General features: G+C 37.9%; 1 protein-coding gene across 42 annotated transcripts in view; it reads right to left on the bottom strand.

Moving 5' to 3' along the window:
- LOC114157924 (protein tyrosine phosphatase receptor type D) overlaps positions 1-20630 on the bottom strand; it is a 455035-nt gene that overhangs the window by 302272 nt on the left and 132133 nt on the right. The gene's annotated exons all lie outside the window — the stretch shown is intronic.

The raw sequence follows: 20630 nt of genomic DNA, 5'->3' as shown, positions 1-20630 counted from the left end.
ATATAGAGAGTCTTTTGTTGACTACAAAGAAACCGTTTCATGTTGCTCACTTCTTCACAACAGTTGTGTGCATTAACAAACATAACTATCTCTACACACCTCCCCTATACAAGGCAAAATAAAGAATGTCTGATTATAGGGCAGAATCTAGCTTTTTTTTTATATCAGTTTCTGTTTTCTGAATGGTCCAACAGTGTTTTTCCAAGCACCTTGTTAATGATAAGTCTAACATCAATGAGTAATAAAAGAGGAGAATAACATAGTTCTGAGCATTTCAGACACTCAAGCTTTTCAGAAGCATGTTTAATATAAAAGTTGCAGAGTGGACCGTCGCCAACTTTCTCTGCCTGTCTGCATCAAGTGTTGCATTTCAAGCAAATTGTAAATCAGAGTCATCAATTATCACCGTAAACAAGTCAGGCCATGTAGAACATTCAATTATACATTAAACATTAATAGCTGGTGTTTGTTCCACCCATCTATTTGATTGTGGGAAGCTTTAATTCTCCATCTTGTTGATAGAGTTTGAGCAATTTGAGCAAAAGTTTTCTTTCCATTCCAACCAAGAATTTAATCATTGCATAATAATGATGGAATCTGACGTTGTTTTATGATAGCAGAGTTTGAGGTTCAAGAACTACAGCATAAAAAAGCAAAGTATGGAGTGGATGAAGAAGGCATGAAGTGGAGAAAACTTGTAAGACTCAGTCAAAGAGGGCAGGATAAAAAGCACACGGGTAAGAAGCCAGAACAGGAGAGCAGGCACCTTTTAAAGAAAGTGTTGGAAGAGGGGCTGTGGTGGTAAGCCCCATTTCTCTGTGAATTATACACCTTCGAGACTCTTCACAAGCCTTAGAAATGCAGTGCAGGGATTCTGCATACAGATGTTGAGCAGAGATGTGAAGTCTGTACTTGAAAGTCTGCTGGCTGTTTGCCTTCAGCCCTCCGTAGTGACCAAGGGAAAATTGGGTTGATTAAAAATTGGCAAGTTGCTCTTTATAATGGTGTGAATTATGTAGATTTGGTCACAGTTCGTTGTTGCACATTATTACAGAATGCTACCGGTAATAATACACGTCACATTATGTGTGCTTTGTAAGAGCATTGCTTATTATGAAGAGTCAAAGTTACTACATTCGCAAATAACCCCACATATTATAAAACAAAAAACACAGAAAAGGTCCTGAAGAATAGAAAAAGCCCTGGTTTAAACAAGAATATATATATATTAAAAAAAACTTGGTCTTTTTATCTGTGAAATGCTTGTTTAAAGAAGAGATGATGCAATAGAGAGGTAAACATATGAGAGTTCCAATTTTATAAAGGACGGCGGTACCATCAACCTTAAAATGAGCACAAATATTTCCCCAAACAATGGAATTTTTATATTTAAAAATTGTTTGTTTGCTTTTTTATTGCGAAATTAATGTTTAAAAATGCATTATTTTTCTTAAATTAGCATAAGCGTCCTAAATTTAACTGCCCCCTAAATTGCGGAATAAAACATATTTCACCTGAGGGCTACATTTATAAAGGTTTATTTATTTATTTATTTTAGCACTGGTGTTAAGGTTCACACAGGTGTAATGATTTCATGATCTCAAATTTGTTTTGAGAAGTTAATTTGAAGGAAGTGAAATTTTTTAAATGTATTTTTCTGTCATTGCACAGGGAAATAAATTCTTAAAACACTGCAAAAATACACTGCTCGGCCTGAGGCAACCAATCAGAGCCAGGGGGAGGGTCTAAGCACCATCAATCACCCTCTTGTAGGGGTTTCTCATACCCTTCCTCTTGCTCTCTGCTATGCTACAGCCAGTTCCCCAGAATGGAGCCTGTTATGAACGCCCAAGCTAGCTAGCATGGCCCCCAATGACGGCGGATAAACAGTTTTCCTGTAACGGAAAGTTGTTTCCTGGACTGTGATTGACAGCTCTAGCACCTTCACTTTACAACTACATGCAAGTACACTGGTTACTTTTCTTATATCAAGTTATGCTTTTAGTTTACTGTACAGTGGATAGGGAAATATCAGTGAAACAAAATCAAATTTGCTGACAGAAGAATGACTAAACAAATGATGATTTTTCCTTCAATGCAGATAAAATATATTCTGTGAAAAAAATGAGTCTGGGGTCATCTTTTTATTTCCCCATGTTCTTCTGATCTGTTTAGCTTTTTTTTCAAGAAACAAGTGAAACTCAAGAGAATGAAACCATATGGCATGTCATGAAAAAATGCGTGAGGATAAACAAGTTTACACTTTCGACAAGGTGCGGAAAGCATCCTAGCAGAAGCACTAAAAAAAAAGAGAAAAGCCCCTTTTTTCCTTGTCTTACACTCTACCCGGCACTGCATCAACAACATGGGGATGCAACATGCAAGCAGACAAAAAACTGGCGTGTTCTCTAGCTGAAAGGTTGTTAATTAGTGTTCATCACAGGTTCAGGGGGTGTCATTCACCACTCTAAATTTATAGAAGCTGCAATTGCTTTTCTAGTGAAGGTGTTGGAAAAGAGTTTTTACCAACAACAGAAGTGGGAGAAGTAAAGTTGTCCTGCTTTATGATATGCTCTCCCAAGTGAAATGTATTATTCAGAATCATACTGGCATCATAAGTGGGTGTTATTCATATAGCTAATTTTACTCTTCAGGCTTTTTTTGTTGTGTGCTTTAGACGACTGTAAACGGCCAGTGTTTCTGCACAAGTTAAAAGCAGCCTTTAACTTTCAGTGAAGTCGTTCAGTTTCTTTTACGAACAGCGAGAAAGGGATTTCACATCTCATTTGAGGGTTTGGCCTTGCAGGTACAATCTCTCTGTCCGAACATCTTTTTTCTGTAAATGAGAAGCTTTGCTTCAAAACAACAAAGGGACGAAGATGTGTGCATTGAAGTTAGCTTTTCAAAAGCTTCTTTTTACTTACTGTGGCCTCAAATAAAAACCCTGAGAGGTGATGATGATGCCCGGGTGCCGACAGTAGCAGCTGGCCCATGTCGGGGGCATCGCATTAAATGATGTCAATGATCTGACGCTAATCATGTCTGAAGTTGCCAGCAGATAACCTCACACATGCCTCAAGCACAACATCCCTTACACATTTGCTGATTGTACCATGACTTGGTAGTTGGGTTTGTTATGACACATGAAAAGCTGTGCTAAAAAATTCATGTTACTTCATTAATCTGGTAGCAACTAGACGTGTCCGTGTCATGTTCATCTCAGCCTTGTGGTGCTTTCCATAGCATTTTGCAACGTATTCATGCCTCACTTTAAACATTAAAAGTCTGGACTAGTGATAACGTTATGAGATTGGAATTGATCCAGATTGAAGATGCATCTCTACCAAAAAGTATATTGATGTCGTGCTAGTGGGTGATGGTAGAATGAACTGCCAGATTTTCAGCCCAAAACATATGTTGTTTGGAGATTCTTGAGTTTGGTGAGGGATTCTTGCCCCTTTACCACTTAGGAAGAGCAACACATGGTAAACTATTGAATGAACATCTAAGGCCAAAAAAACATCTCTAAAATCAAATGGTTTTGGTGAACAACTTATGCTCAAACATGTTATTTTTGTTTTACAACCACAAAAACGTAAACCAACACATCTCCACTATTAATATATGTTGGGTTTTGTTTTTATTAATTTTACTCCTGTTATACCTGTAAACTGCAGTAACGGAGTCTAAGAGCTGCTTTCATGCTGTCGCATTGTTTGGCAACACACCGTTTTGCAGGATCATCTGGGTTTTTCTCAATTTTCTCGTCTCTGTCCCTCCTGGCAGTGTTGCTCTTGGTATTAACACAGACCTTCGCTGGCAGTCGGCTCCAGAGTTGGGGCTTGTGTGAGCTCAACCCTGACTGTCCCCCACACACCCCCGGGGCTTTGTGAAAAATGAGACCACGGAGAATGAGATAATAACACAGTGAAAAGGCAGAGTGTGAATCCTCGGCAAGTTGCGCACATACTGACGTGTGCCGGCACGTGAAGCTTGTGTGGAAGATAATTGTGTCCTCCCAAGTGTAAAAACTATCAATCAGGTTCACTTAATGTTGTGTCATTATGGGTAAATTAAAATTCCACACTGATTGATAGGGTATTGACTGTCATTTTGTGCTCATGCATAATGAATCATCCTTTTTATCTTAGTTTATTCTCAATTTAGTTAAGATATTAGTTTTTTGTCAACACAGTACCAGATAAGCCACCGGATTCGCTCGATCTCTACAATTTTAGCAGCATGGTAGTTGGTAGTAGCAATATAAACCTGAGTGTAATGTTTACTTCTGAATTAGCAAAGGACTGAGAATAAGTGATTCCCCTTGGATTGCACTCAGTCTCTGCGTTGTCTGCATTAGATGCTGGATGTCTTCTACAATCAGGTGGATAATTGTTCTGAATCATAAATAGCATGCAGTAAAAATGCTATTTACGCGAGTCTGCATACATGAGTAAATAATGCAGACAGACTTCTGGGCAATTTGAATTTATTCATATCCTTAAAGGACATAAGCATGAGACGCATTTCTTTAACTTTGTAATTATACTAAAGATGTAGCAGAATAGCAAATAATCAGTTTCGATGCAAATTTCTCCAAAAATACACATTTTTCTATAACATTGTTGTTTAATCAAATTAGCTTTTCCATTTCAATTGAACATCTGGCTGACTAGGGTCATGGGGTAGACTTTTTTTCCCCTAGAGGACTAAAACTCTGGAGTAAAATAAAAGATCAAACAGAGGGAGTGTTCCTGTTTCAAGGGGTTCGGCCTCGAGCCAGAATGTGTTTGAGCCAGAAAATGACTGATGATCCGCAGGCTGTGATGGATGCTAATGTGATTGCCAATCCTGACGGGGATAATGATCCTCAGAACTTAAACTTGTGCCAATCTATTTATAGTCATTGTTTTTCATTATTATCATTGATTGATTTCTGCATGTTTGACACTCAAACATATTATGCTGTTACCATCTAAGCTAGTAATGGGACATGTATATTTAGTGGTCTGCAATATACATAAACAGAGAAGAGGACTTATTTTTTGTTAATTATGCTCAACTAAATCAGATTCAGTGTTTTAACATTTCCCCATTCAGTCACTACAATGCAACTGTCTGTAAGTTGTAATTAACATATGTTTGATAATGATTACTTCAACTTTAGTGTTATTTTATCACTTCTTCCACAGGTGTGACGACAACGACGAAAAAGGCATGCGCAGTGATGGCAAGGCCAATCCTTTCAACTAGATCCACTCTTGGACATTGTGAAAGCTAAAGCGTCGGCTTTGGAGGCCCCAGCAGGATAACATAGTTGGTGCTTCACAATTAAGTATAAGCTATATGTAATTCACTATTGATTAGAGATTAACCAAGATATTAGCAGCTGACCACAATTATGTTTATTTTACATGGTCTGGTCTGGTGACAGACAGGCAAGAAATAAAAAGACTAGCTACAAAAAGCTATTAAAAATGAGTTTTTACTTTCTATGTATCAAAACATGCCAATGGTTCATTTAAGCTGTGAGAGAATGTGAAAAAGAAAGTCTACAGCAGTTAACAGGACGGCATGGCAAAGCTGCTCAATTTTGCCCTTTCGCACCCTCAACTTCTGGTAGTCATGGAACACGATGAATCTGAAAATGTTGAAAAGCCATCTGGAAATATCAGTGTTAGGGTGAGGTTCTATGCTCTTTGTGAATTAGACACAAAAGCTTCTGTTTTATTAAAGCTAACTAACTAAATATGGTAACTACAACAGAAAAATACCAAACCCTAATTTTTTTCAGTTTTAGAATAGTAAATCCTTGTTTTACAGCAATTGATTAATCCAAAATGACTCCATATAATCTAAATAAATGATAGATCACAGCAGGAAGGGGTATTCCTAAAGTTCTCAGAAATTAGAATTAGCTCAAATCTCTGTGGGTATATCACACTGCATGTTAAAATACAAAATATCTGATCGTTCTATCTCAAAGTGTTGATTTACTTTAGAGTGAATACATGAATTGTTTTTCAACGCATGTGTGGATATCTGTAACCTAAACTATGCAATACACATGCTTACATGATCATTTTAAATTGAATTATTTCAAATGTGATATTCAGCCGTGAATGCAAATCTTAATATTAGGCTTTTACTAATATAAATTGCAATAATCAAAGCACAACCATCAGCAGTTAAATGATTTTTAAAAAAATGTTTTATAAAAAAGGTACCGACTCCTCAGCAAGATTCGAATGCATACAGTTTTTTTTAAGATTCCTATGATTATGTTTGAAAATTCTTCTGACATCATTACAAAGTACTTTTCATGGGAGATCAGTAAGAGCACCAAGTGTCTACTCCTTAGTGTGTAAATGTATGTGGGTTTTTCTTTGTTTCTGCACGTGCATGTGTGTGTTAGGAGGTGGGCTCTTTGTAATAGTGAATGTCACCGGGCACAGAGTGTGAGACTGAAGCTGAGCGAAGCCGGCAGATAATCTCTACCTGCCGTTCAGTCTGTGCGCCAGCTTGTAAGTGCTTCCTTATTTCTCATTAAGACTCAGAGTGAGGGGAATTAGTGACACAGAATGAGAGCTGGGTCTGCTTTAATAATGTTACTGATCCAATTTAACATGACTGGATTATGTTAATATAATCACAATGCACCAAACTCAAATCAGCCTCATTGAATGTCTGCTCATAAATGAATTGTTCTTGCCCCAATAATTGATATGATTTCAGGTACATGATTTTGCCATATGTAGCTTAATTTTTTTTTTTCCTCCACATTTTCTCCCCTAAATTAAAAACCTACTTAGATTGGCTTTGTCATTTAAAGCCTATTTTACATTTGTATATGAAAGGGGAATACATCCAGTGATTTCACTGTAAAGAATATAAACAGATAACACATTGTGTCTGTTTGTGGAAACCTGAGAGGGAAGAATAAAAATGTGACAGATATTATTCATTGTCGATAACAGTGCTATGTCAGCTAGATATACTTGCATTCAGAACTTTGATTTATTTTCTTTGCCTGCCATCTTTCGTGATTATAAAGTCAAAGAGGAAAGTAAGGAGTGAGAAGAGAAGAGGTGAGAGGGGCAAACAAGATAGCAAAAGGAATAATAAGTGTCATGTTGCTCTGACACAGGTAATGGCTTCAATGCGTTGCCCCCCAAAAAAAGATCCCAATGTGGTTGAGCAGGGAAGTAGGTTTGCAGTTCCTGTTCCAAAAAAGAAGTTAAAATAGTTCAAAACCATATTTATGATGCTCCAAAAAAAACATGCCTTTTTTTGTAATAAAGGTCAACATTTTGGTTTTCTTTGGTAGTAAGTAATACAAGCTCTGAATTATTCAATGGAATCATAAAATTACAAAAAAATATAGAAATCTGTAAGAAAAATAATTTCTTTCTTATATGGCCAATGTTAAGCTCATAAATCAGCTAAGAGAAAACCAACAGCAGTATCTTCCTAGGTTTCACTTTGTAGAAGTGCATTTGACCTGAACGAATGTCAGTTGCATGTCAAAACACAAATGAAACAATAAAACTACTTGGTTCAAATTTTCCATATGCCCCAAAGTCTCAGTCTGCACAAAAGCAATGTTTTGAGGACACATTCACACCTCTATTTACCAACCTGGATTTACTATGTCAGGCCACAATAGCCTAATTAACACAAGTTTCTACTTTGGTGTCGGTCAAGAAAGAGAGTGTGTTGTTGTACCGGGATATAGAGAAGCAGCTTTCTGTGTACTGAGAACTCTGCAGGGTAAACACAGCGAATCCTCTGCAGATCCAATCTTTGCTTCTATTGACTGTAGTGCAGTGACTTTCACTGCAATGCAAAAGGTAATTTAAGGAAGAAAAAAATGGAAGATATTAAGAGATTAATGCCGAAGGCACCACTGTTTCCTTTGTTGCAGTGCTCTTAGCTTTATATTTGCTTTTTCTTGTTTTACTGTCACATAATTTGTTCAGATAGCAAAAGTGTGACAAATGTTGGAGATTAATTCAGTCATGGCTACTTTTGGAGCCCAGCTTCTAGGTGCAATTTGTAGCATAAGACAATAGCCTGTAGATATGCAAACTTACAGCAAAGATATTAGACATGTTTGTGCTGATCGTTGACAGCGACAGCCTCTATTGGGATGCTGATGCCCAGTTCAAGTGAGTACAACTGAGCAAGCCATGTCCACAGTCTCTCTCTACTTAGATTCTCACCAAATATCCCCCTTTCTCTCTCTCATTTCAAGCTTTCGGTCTGCACTCCATACAGTAGTGCCAGAGCGGCAGATGGGTTGTCCACCCAGTAACCTCTGACATTCAACCTTCTGAGAGGCAAGGCTGTGGAATCTGTCCAGTGGTCTTCATCACTCTCAAATGTTCTGCCAAAATAGACAAAGGATGAGCCAGCCTACTTGGGCCTGAGGCCCTCTCAAAGGAGACCACAAGACTTAAGCTACTATAATAATTTCAGTACCTTTTTGCCAGAGCATTTAATATAAACTCTGACTTTAAAATAATATCCATAGTAAATTCTAAAGGGCCCATTCATTAGGCACACTGATTCAATTGCTTACTTTACAGTGAATGAGCCAAATACAGGGCAGCGACGCAATAGATATATAGCTTGATGTGGTGACAATAACTTGTAAAGTACAAACCAAGCGTAAGAATTGAGAAGAAATTGATATTTATCAACTCTACAGCTACATATACATAGCAAGTCTTACAGCGCAATTCCAAAATGTTTTGCTAAAATATCTTTATTTTTTGCATAGTTGTTCATGCTACCAATAAAATGTAACCACAGTCAGACTCCTGTGTGAACGGTTTACGAACCCATAGCGACATACAAGTGCAGAAGAAGAACATAGATGCCATACAGGAGTGCACTGTTTACCTAAGTAATAATTAGGCCTGTCACGATAGCAAATTTTGCTGAGTGATTAATTGTCTCAAAAAATTATTGCGATAAACGATAATATTGTTTGAAGACCTTTTTACACTGATGTGATGGAAATGACGTAATAATGCATGCGATTTCCTGCCAAAGATAGATACACTTTATTTTCAAAAGAATATTTAACACTGGAACTGATAAACAAAATAAACAAAACAACCAAAAACAAAATGGATGCTCAGTTTCCATTAACAAAAAGTGTACTTGATAAAAACTAAACAACATAAAGCCAAAGTGGAAATAAATACTGCATTCAACCTAAAGAGTGCAGATTATGAAGTCTGTATACTATGTTGCCCTTCAGTAATAATTCGATTTAAATAGAGAAGATGGGCACATCGACTACCTGATGCAATAGTTCACACTACATGATTTTTTGCTCCTATTTTTCCCCTTAAAACAATCTTAGAAGATGGTCTTTCTAAGATTGTGTGGTGTGTTTCTTGTAGGTCGTCGTTGCAGCTCCGATCTAAATCAGGGGTTTTCCCCGACTGGGAGCGTTAAGTTAACGCAGCCTGTTGAATGTGACAGGTAGCCAATCAGAAAGCTGAGGGGAAATTACATCGGGAATCCCAAACAGCTGATAGGCCAACCCGAAGTCCAGCGGACATTGGAGATGATACGTGGAAACAACATTAATGTTTATTCAACATGCAAAGAATATAGAAATGACAAGGGGAGGAGTTGGAGCGAAACTGCTACCGCAGTTGATAAACCCGGTAACTTTTCAGCTGTTCTTCGTTAACATGATGTAAATAGGTTATAATGATTTTCATTCAGTCAGGACTTTACACTGACACTAGAGCCACATGTATTGCAGGTAGATTGTAGTAAAGCATTGATTAATGCCTGGTTTTAAAATTAGTTAACTGGACTTGTAGCCATTATTTTGTGCCCATTGTTGGACACCACATGGCAGGATCGAACCCGATCGAACCGTTATACCTAGGATTTCTGTCGGCTAATGTGTGGTCTGTCAGGTTTTGAAAATGGGCCGACAATCGGCCGACAGCTCTAAGATCGTGTAGTGTGCGCTGGGCTTTACACTAAGGAAATGAGAAAGGAGGGTCAGTGGAGATCACCGGAGTTGAGCCTTTTTTCATTTGGTGTCATCAACAGAAAGAGAAAAAGGACGGAAGAGACGATAATGCCGATAATTGAAATGACGTCGATAGTTTTAATTTATCGTACGATTAATTGATTTATCGTTTATCGCGACAGGCCTAGTAATAATGGATGCCGCCAACTCCCAATCGATTTTAAAGTTGTTGGGAGGTGATGGTATTGTCATAAAACTGAGGGAAAAGAAAGAAACTGAGGGAAAAGAAAGAAAGTGAAGGGTCTCCACTGCTTACTGCAGCTATTGTTTATGTCTGGATTTACTGTGTCTGGTTTCTTCTGCAGAATACTTGTGATGCAGTCTGATCAAATGTGACATGACTGTTCAGGCTGCAGATGCTTTGAAAACTATCCGATATCCAATTTAGTAGTACATGTGGAAGTGGCACCAATCAGATTCTATGTGTTATGTTTTTGGTTTAAAAAAGAGAAAATATCTAGTGAGCAGCGGTTTATGGGTAGAAATGTGTTTAAAGAGGCAAGAGGAGAATGAGTAGACTGGTTCAAATGACAGAAAAGCAACAGTATCTCAAATAACAGCTTGTAACAGCTAAAGCATGAGGAAAACTGCATTGTACAGTCTCAGAAAGAAAACAGAAAATATTGCCTCATTACTAATCGACTGAACTTCTCCAGTCCGAATAACATTCAATGCCCTTGATGTATATTCTGATTGGGTCAGTTGATGTTTGGTTCACTTCTGGCCTGCAACTTGATATTTATATAGCAAAGGTGACCAATAGAGACCTTTGAGTTGGTCTCCAGAGTTGTCTTCCATACTTCCTTTGAGCTTGTTATGAAGCCTCAGAGCATCTTGTTTAAGCTGTACAGTTCCAAGTCATTTAGGATCCATATAAGTGTATCACTGAACCATAGGAAATCCCTGAGGTTAGTTCAGGCAGTGCAAAAGTTAGGATGTTTGGTCTTACAGTGACTAATGTGTTAGCTAAGGTTTAACACCTTTGGTGTTCCTACCAATTGCCCCATGGCACAGCTTATGCTTTGGCTCATCTTTGTCATTATAGAGTCTGTCTAGTGACTATAGATGTTCTAGAATGTTATTCATTGAAAGTTGAATAAGATACCCCATTTCAGGGGGTCCTGAATTTGTTCTATCGATGAGCACCCATGGTGCCAAGCATTCCTTGAGAGGTAGCAGTTTCTTAAGCCACTTAGGATGGATCGTGTCAGGGCTTGGTGCAGCCCAACTATCCATACTTGAGACTCGGGATGTCTCTACCACTGTGATGTGTGCTGGGGTTTTTCCCATAGCAAGAGCTTGGTCTCTGTATGGAGTTTTTCTGTGTGTTTCAAGGATGATATTTCCAAAGTTTGCATAGCTTGTTGTGTTTCACATCTTCTCATGGTTGTATTATCCACTGGTTTAATTTGTCTAGGGTACACTTCCATGTCTTTCATTTGGATTTTGACTATGTCATTTACATAGTAGTTCTTGCTTCCTTATTGGAGTCCATTTTCCCTTCATTCATGTAAAGATATGTCACCGTGGGTAAAACCGGGAATTTCCATGAGACAAACTAAACTTTTGTTTGCAAATGGTTGTCATGGTGGAAGGTACAGTGTTTCTCCAAAAACAAACCTTGGATTAATCCTGACATAAAATGTTCTCTTCAAATAGAAAGAGAGCCTTCAAATCAGAAAATCAAGAAAATTAGGGGATGGAAAAATATCTACAGGAAGAAGATGAGGGGTCAGTTGCAGATATGCAATTTAATATTGAAATAATTTTATATCTCCTAAAAATAATCAGCCTAATTTTAACTTAGGAACAAGCACTTTTTTTTCTTTTTTTTTTTACAGCAAGCTGAAAGTAAAAACTCAAACCATCCAGTCCATAAAAACAACACACAGACAATATGCTATAAAAGATGCAGAACCCTCTGATTGTTCCCCAGCCAGGTTTTGTTGTGGCTGCACACTCAATCAGCTCAGCCTATTGTGTCAGCCGTTTGACTGCTTTTGTTCACTTAATGACCAAACCCTGAAGACAAAATGGAAAGTTATATTTTTGAAGAGCAGGCTAATTAATGCTGCTTTATTAGAGAGAGCTTGAATAACAATAAGGAAGTGGGGAGAGGCTGAAGGTTTTTTTTTTTTTTTTTTAAGAAGAATGCATGCTGTGGCGTATCACAAGAAGAGGCTTAGTGAAAGCATAAAAGGGGTGTCAAAACAGAAAGTGAGCAAGGAGGACTAAACTGAAAAAGCACTGGAGGTGATTAGAGAGTATTAATTCCTTCCTGAACAACAGTGACTCTAAAATAAGGGCTGACCTTTAGGCATGGTGTTAAAAAGTGCAGACAACTGGTACAATTAGGCTTTTTTTTTCCAGACACACAAGTGTGCAAACTGGATTTTTTGTGTATGCCTGAGGATACGTGTCTTTTTCTTTTACAGTATCTCCTATGACATAATGTGCATTACTCAAGTGTATGCACAGAAACTTTTCAGATTTCTATGAATAAAAAGAAAGAAATGGCAAAAAAAGTTTTGATTTTCTACCATACAATTCCACAATAATATCTTAAAGTTTGTGGTCGTAATGTGACAAAATGTGACAAAGCTGGATGGGAAACGGGTACTTTTTCAAGGCATTTTAAGTAAATTTGATCCTCTCCGATTTAAAAACTGACTGAACAGACCAAGCTAGTCAATAATCAGAATGAAGACATTACTTGACAGCTGGGCCAGTAATAGCAATAAGACATGTGGAACATCTGTTAATAAGGCTTCTTCTTCCAGTGTTGACAAGAAGCAATGCCAGTACTAGACTTTTTCAGTTTGACAAACAGGAAAAATAACACCCTTCCTGACACAGAAACAGTTTTATAAATTGCCTTTCCACTTGTCTCCCAATTAAACATAAATAAGTTTAACCAAAACTTCAAACAGCTTTGAAAAAGTAGTAAAATAGCAGCAAATGCCAAAAATAATGGGCATGTATGTGGTTGCAGGCCAGGGTTTAAGCTAACTCTCACTATCATAATTAATAAATAAGCAAATAAATTACTGCAGCTCTTTGAAAAGCTGATCAAACAGAAAGCATAGGATCTAAAGCTGAGTGCCCAACACCCAACCAAACAAATAAACACACTTTGTCCTGTGAAGTGAGCATCTAATGCTTGGCTTCTGCACAGTTCATACAACAGCAAATAAACCAGGGAAAAAGAGCAAATGACACCTTAATGTGCCACCGCCATATGCTGTTAGTTACTGATGAATGCAACACTCCCCAGCTAAACTTATAGAGCTTTGGTAGTTGACGCCGTTGCTGCTAAAATTAAAGATAAGCCATCTGTTCGCTAAAACAGCCTCCTGACACCTGAATGCAGTGGGTCAACCAAACCTCCGTTTACTCAAACTAATGTTGTGTAATGTATTGTCACAGCATCTGTATGGGCTTGGCATGGAACTTCACTTGTGCAAAAAAAAAAAAAACTTTAAGTAAATTAATCTTGTATCATAAGTAGTCAGATCTGAAAATGAACCATTTTGAAAATTTCAGCCTTTAATTTGATACAATTGTGAAGTGAGGAAAAAACACCATGATAAAAAATGGTTCACTATTTTTTAGCAAAAACAATGGTGAAATACCTCTTGCACATGCTCAGACGCTAACTGTAATCAGATTTCTGGAGTAACTTCACCTTCTAGACGGGACATTTCTAGCACCATGGTCAACAAGGGAGTTCACAACATAAATGAACAATCCAAACAAACCACCCTCTTCACACTTCTTTCCTAAGGGAGGTGCTACAGTAATGTTATTTTATTTTTCTGGAAACACTTCATGTTACCCTGCCTATGAATCCTGCTGGACAAATAAACTTTGGTTTCTATGAAATCAAGGACCACATGACTAACCTTTGAAAAGGTATTATGTTTCACAATAAGAGCTGCCATTCAAAATATGTCTCTGTAGCCCTTTTTACACTGAACGATGTCTCGGTGCTCTGTGCACTTTTATTATTTTGAATTTTTTTGTGGTTTTGTGTTTGTGGTGTGTATCGTTGAGATGTTTTTATATTATAAAAGGGAAGCATGCAACGCTTCTTTACAAAGGTTTATTATCATACTGTTGGACAACAACAACAAGTAGATTCTTCTCCGTTGTTTACACCCCCTTCTGTTCGCTGATTGGCCAGGATGAAATGCAAAATAAGAAATCCAGCTCAATGGGACAAATCCCAGACAAAGCACTGAAGGAAGAAGAGACTCAAGCAAAATTCCACAGGAAGGTAATGGCCTTGCAAGTGTGACTCTCAAAAAATAGGATTTGGTCAAATGAGACCAAGATAAGAAACTTATTTTTTTATTTAACGGGAGCTTAAATCTCTCCCAGAAAACCATAAATAGGTCACCATTGGTTTAAAATCCACGTTCTTCAGCAAAAGTCCTAACACCTACACTTAAGCCTACAGAAAACCAAAAAACAAGCAACGGATGACATGTGGCAAAGTCATCTAAAGATGACTATAAAAGTGAAGATTTGAAGATGTGTCACTCAAGTCTCATTCCCTAGAAATATATGCAAGTCACACTAAAGAGCCATCATTCAAAGCCCTTTTTAACTACCCTCCGAGCCGAGTGTGGGAAATGAGGGAAGACATTAAAAACCGACCACAGAACTCTTTATGGTTAAACTTTAATAATTTTAGGATATAGCTGCAAGAAATCTTATGCCAACTGCAAACACGAGGTCAATGCTACATTATCTTTGAATTATGGATTCTTTCAGTGAATAGCAGAACAGCCGAGACACGCAAACTGGAATGATTAAAAATTTAACACCGTGATCTTATTTATTCTCTTATACAGTATTTTGAATGTAGTTTTGCACGAGAAAGCCCAAATGGAGACTTAAAAAGTGCTGCACTATCCATGGAGAATATTGTTCTTAACCTCTGAGGGAAGGCAAGAACGTTTCAGAGGAATTCACTATGCAGGATTACAAAGCCCTCAGCGTTTTGGACTCCATCCAGGCTGGCCTTTTATCAAGCACAGATCTACTTTTAGACTTCAACGGCACAATGGTATCTGCTTAACTAAGCAGCCAGCGATCACTCTCCTCTCCTCTCTGCCAGTGTCATATATCACTGATCTATTGTGGCTCAATTCCTGTTTGAAGGGAGGACTGCCAGACATAATGCAATCATAACAGGTGCACAGCTTGTCTAAGAGAAACGAGCTCCTATTTCACTGCTGACAATGCTGAAATGAACTCTTTGTGCTCCTATTCTCTTGTTCGTTCTCAAAAACCCTCGAGCCTCCGTCGGCATAATAAGGCAATTGTAATTCCTCGCCTATAGCTTTCTAACTAAGAGGGGGCAAAATACATATATAGACTGGACGTTTTTCCTGGAAGTCAAAAAGATAACACTTGCAATAATTATTTGAGGTAGAGCATACTTTTTTCTTCTTTTTTTGGTAGGCACGTGTCCAACAATTATTACCCTGACTTCCATCACAAGCAGACACTGTATCTTCACAAGTTAAAGTTATTAATTTTGTATATTTCTGTCCATTTTGATGTTTGATGGCTGACGGCCAAAAAAAAAAAAAAAGCCCAAAATTCAGCGTCTCCGAAAAGTATTGCTTAACACGCACAAAAAAAAGAAGAAGAAAAATGATTTTTAATACTGAAATTTCAGCTTACTGACAAGTATTTTGAATGGACTTCCCTTCACAATCCTCTCAAGGTTGCTTTTAAACCTTTTTCTACCACACTTTTTCCACACTTCAGCTTTCCAATTATATACTAGGACACAACACTCAACAGCACACAACAGCTAGCTTCTTCAGCAATAAACCTTTGTGGCTTATCCCTCCTGTATGTCGACAGGCACCCCACTGAATAGAAAGGCCAGGGTTTCAAACTACAGTCCTTGAGCACAAAATACTGCTGCATTCCAATGCGTATATAGTCCTACACATCTGAACCAAATGGCTTAATTCCCTCCCGAGCATGCCATAACTGTTTGAGCCTGGTATATTAACAACTTCAATAAGCTGGCCTTCAAGAAATGGAAATTGGGATTCCAGTAAAGTGGTGTTTCTTTGCCCTGTGAAGCACCGGTGACCAGTCCAGCGTGCATCCCAACTCTTATCCAATAACTACTGCAGATAGGAACCAGTCTCACGGTGACCCTCCAGTCAGAAGCAGGTATGGACAATGGATGGATGGTCCTGTCCCAGCTGAGATGATTTTTTTTTTTTTTTTTTTTTTTATATATTGAAAAGTGTGTTTTAAAGCTTTAGTGACCACTGCTGAATAATCAGGTCATATCTGACCAGTCAGCAAATTTGGATGTCCAAGGGGCAAACACACAAAAAACATATTCTTTTATAAAAAAAATTTAAAAAGCCCAACAGAAATTTTTTTATTTTTTTGTTTTGTGCCACTCCCACATGGAAGGACGCCCTGGACTGCGAGTCACACATTGCAGAAAAAAATGTTAATTTTCTGAGAAATTAAATTTTGGGGTTTTATTAGTTGTAACATAAAATGATGGAAATTAACATAACACCTGAAATACATCATTATGTTTTGTAGAATTACTCTGAATTAAATTACTGAATTAAAATTTTCCCATGATCGTCCGATTTACTGAGAAGCACCTGTGAGCGGCACAGCTGAATCTAGCTTTAAATTAAGTAAAGTGTTGATTAACAGCCAGCGACTGCCAGGAAACTGGGCTAACATTTGAGTCCAGGGAGGAAAAAGGCGATAAGCATCTTTCCAGCATCCATTATCCGGACATTATTTAAAGCTCTCACTCTAACTGCTATGCTTTAATGCAATGCGAATTGCTGACCTTGAAAAGCAGGTAAATGCATCAACTAGATGTGATATTTCAAAAAAAAAAAAAAAAAAAATCCAACAGCTTTTAGTCTCGACAAAGAGCCCTTCTCTCATCCGACACACTGTAGTGGACGTGAACTTGCGCTGCCCCCCCACAGATGCCCGGTGTGATGTTTGACAGATTCCTCCCTCTCCAGCTAGGCTCACAGTAAATGTCCATCTGGCAGCTTCCCATGGGTACTTATTATTCTCAGCTAGCTAGGGGTGTTCTTTTTTTTTTTCCTACGTTTTTTTTTTAATCAGTCTGCCAGAGCCTGCCTCAAAAGAGTGGAGCCAGATCCAGAACTGCTCGCAGATGCTTCACCGACTGGCCAAACTGTTCTGGTTGTAGTGGCATGGCACTGAGTTTTCAATTACACAATAAGAGATATCTGGGTGCTCTCAGAGAGAGAAAGAGAAAAAGAAGCATTTGAGATGCAACACATTTTTATAATTCTTTTTTTTTTCATGTAAAATCCATCAGGTTCACCTTGGAAATTAGGCAATTGATTTTTCCCATGAGCAGATGCTAAGAACCACTGGTGCTCTGCATGTCCTGTTCCGACACCCCGCTACCGCGGATTCAGTCATGCCGTTAACCTCTATCCCTCTCCTGTCACCCGCTGAGCATTTCTGAAAACACTCTGAGAAAACAAAGGATGCTGCAACTCCCTTTCGGTTTCACATATTCCATCTAACCCGGATGGACCACTGTTAGCCTTCTAAGGTTACTGCAGCTGTAATTTCTGCTTTGAGTGTGATGTAATCTTTCCACAACAAAGCACAGATGTCTACTACTAAGCGATTAGGGTCTTTTTGAGTCAAGCGAGTAAGAAAATGCATCAAAGTATGGACTCCAGCAAGCGCAGGAGATCGTGACCAAAATAAGTAAAATGATGAAGAGTTTTTGCGTTATTTTGTGGGTGCGGACGCATCAATAACGGCTACAGACAAAACACCATCCTCTGCTAAACTGCTATTTAGTTTAGAGTCATATAGAATTGTTGAAAAAGTAGTGCATTGTAGTGAAAAAGAAGGAAATTAATTGTGTTGCATTCCTTAGTGTACCTCCCCCTTTACATGATGCCCCTAAACAAAATCCAGTTCAACAAATGACTTGTTGATTTGGATAACGGAGAACAAATGCATGCTTTTTACCTCTTTTTACCTCTACTCCCCCTTTTCTCCTCTTTTGCTCTTTGCTTTTCATTTACGGAGTGGGCATATTTTATTTACCGCTATACAAACCGAGCATTGTAACCCCATATTTGTATTTTTACTACAGATGTTCCCAATAAAAGGCACTAGAGTTTGTGACAAAGAGACAAAATGTGTATTTTACATGTGTGTATTAAAAGTCAGAACAATGTTTTGTTTATATTAATTTTTCTGTATCTGGGCCCAGGGATTAATTCTCCCTCTTTTTCTAGTTGCTTGAGTCACGATCCCCTCCGTTCCCCTGATTCTCCATGCCAATGCATGTTCTTCCTCACTTGAGTCAAAAAGGCGCTAATCATTTCTTTTTAACAATAGCAGGCATATGTGCTTTGTTGGGGAAGGATTACCTCATACTCTCAGCAGAAATTACAGCAGCAGGAGGCTGACAGTGGTCCAGCTGGGTGAGGTGGGGAATGTGAACAGCTTTTACAAGCTGGAAAAAAAAATAATAATAAAAAATCTGTCATGATTGTTTAAGAAGATCAAAAGAAAAAAGGTTTCATATTACAAAAAGAAATGAAATTAGGAGTGGCCTATAATATTTGCACAAAGGCAATGCCACATTAAGCCAAGAAGAATCTGAAGGCCATTCCACAGAGCTGCGGTCTGCTGCAGCCGCCAGAGTTTAGGGTTGGTAAACATAAATTAAAGGAGGTGTGTGGTTTTTTTTCCCCCCTTGCATCATTCACCCCCAGTGTGTTCTGCCCTTTACAAAACAACCTCGGTCCATCTGCAGACCCGTCTCCCTGCTGATCATCTGATCTGAGTGCAGGAGCGTTTGCTCCAATACAGGCTTTGCTGTCATCTGTCTCAGATAAAACCAAGGGTGACCGTCATCCTCCTGTGGCCTCGCTCTTGTGCTTGTGTGAGCTCATGTGCTTCTTAGCCTCTTAGTTGTAATCCCGACGATTTTTTTTGTCTAACAGGAAAGGTTGTTTTTTTTTCTCCAAACTAAAACTCCTTTTATATGTTTTATCCTCAGCAGGCTTTTTTTTTTCCAATACTGAGAAGACTTAAAAAAAAAAACAGATCTAATTCATTTCTACAACAATTTTTGTTCAAATTTCCAATTCAGTAAAAATGAAGGTGGTTGTTCTCAATAAAAGCAACACAGTTTATAACACACCAAGCCATTTTTTCTTTTAAGGTCTAAAGAAAGAGGCTGCATTTTATTTTATGGTGACTGTAAATGGGAGAGGAGAAGAGAGCTGAAAAGAAAAAACAGGAACCACTAAGGTAAACTATTTGGGCTGCACCGTAGAATCACTGGATTTCTAAAATCTTCCATCTCAATTTCAGGCAATATACTCAAAGATGGTCACATAATAAAATTTATTGCGCTGTAGACTCATTGTTGACTGAGAAGGTCCTTCTGAGCACACTACGTATTATGAGTGGGGCAGTGGTCTGTTAATCTTGGGCCTGTGATTGACTGACAACCTTTTCAGGATGAACCGCTACAGTCCACAATGGATCTTAATAAAATAAAACTGACAGCATTAATTTGATTATTTTCTTAAATAAAAAAATTTAAAATACAAATATTTTGATCTGTGCCATTTTTGAATCAAGTCGCTGTTCAAACCTTTTTGAGCTATAACCTCAGACAACTTCCATTCATGGCTGGAAATATGAAGCTCCTATCTGTATGACCTAGCATTTCTAATTGTTCGCCCTCCAATGCTTCACTATCCAGTCCATATTGAGAACCAGCTCTCACACCAACAACACTGGACACCGGAAACATCATTAATGAAACAAACAACATTTTGAAATTCAACGACACAATGCAATGCTTCAATTGTTGACTGTGCTTCTATGACTTTTGTATTTTTGTGATTTTATAATGTAAAGCACCTTGAACTGCCTTGTTCCTGAAATGTGCTATGCAAATCCTTTTTACACATCTGGCAGTAATGAGGTCTTGTTTTGGTTGGTGAAACTAAAATTATTCCAAAAATGTTAACATAGTTAAAATGCTAAAAAAAAATATATATATATATATATATATTTCAATAGCTTGTTTCCCTTCTTAAATTAAATTGTCATTTCAAAAACTGTATTTACTGTACTCTGTGCATCAGCACTGCTTATTTGAAACATCACTGGAAATAGGAGAAATATCTAAGGGGTTCATTACTTTATAGCACTATATAATATCATACAGAACATTTAATGGATGGCAGTATTAAGAGTGAGATTTCTATAAAGTAGAGATATGATAATATCCATTGTGATTAAAATTTTCATGCTAATCATGTTCTCCATTATCAACATATTTGCCCCATTTTTTCTGAGGTTTTGTCTTTCAGTCTTTATAGAGTCCAATCAACTTGTCCAATCTGTTTTCAACATGCAGAGTGCAAACGCCTACCAAAGTACTACATCCAAACAGCCTTTTGCGAATGCAGTATTTCAAACATTGACTGCAATTCCAAATCCAATTAAATATATTATACAGACCTCATAC

This window comes from Xiphophorus couchianus, chromosome 14, assembly GCF_001444195.1.
Source record: "Xiphophorus couchianus chromosome 14, X_couchianus-1.0, whole genome shotgun sequence".
Classification (NCBI taxonomy): Eukaryota; Metazoa; Chordata; class Actinopteri; order Cyprinodontiformes; family Poeciliidae; genus Xiphophorus; species Xiphophorus couchianus.
This window is presented reverse-complemented; position numbering and strand designations above follow the sequence as displayed.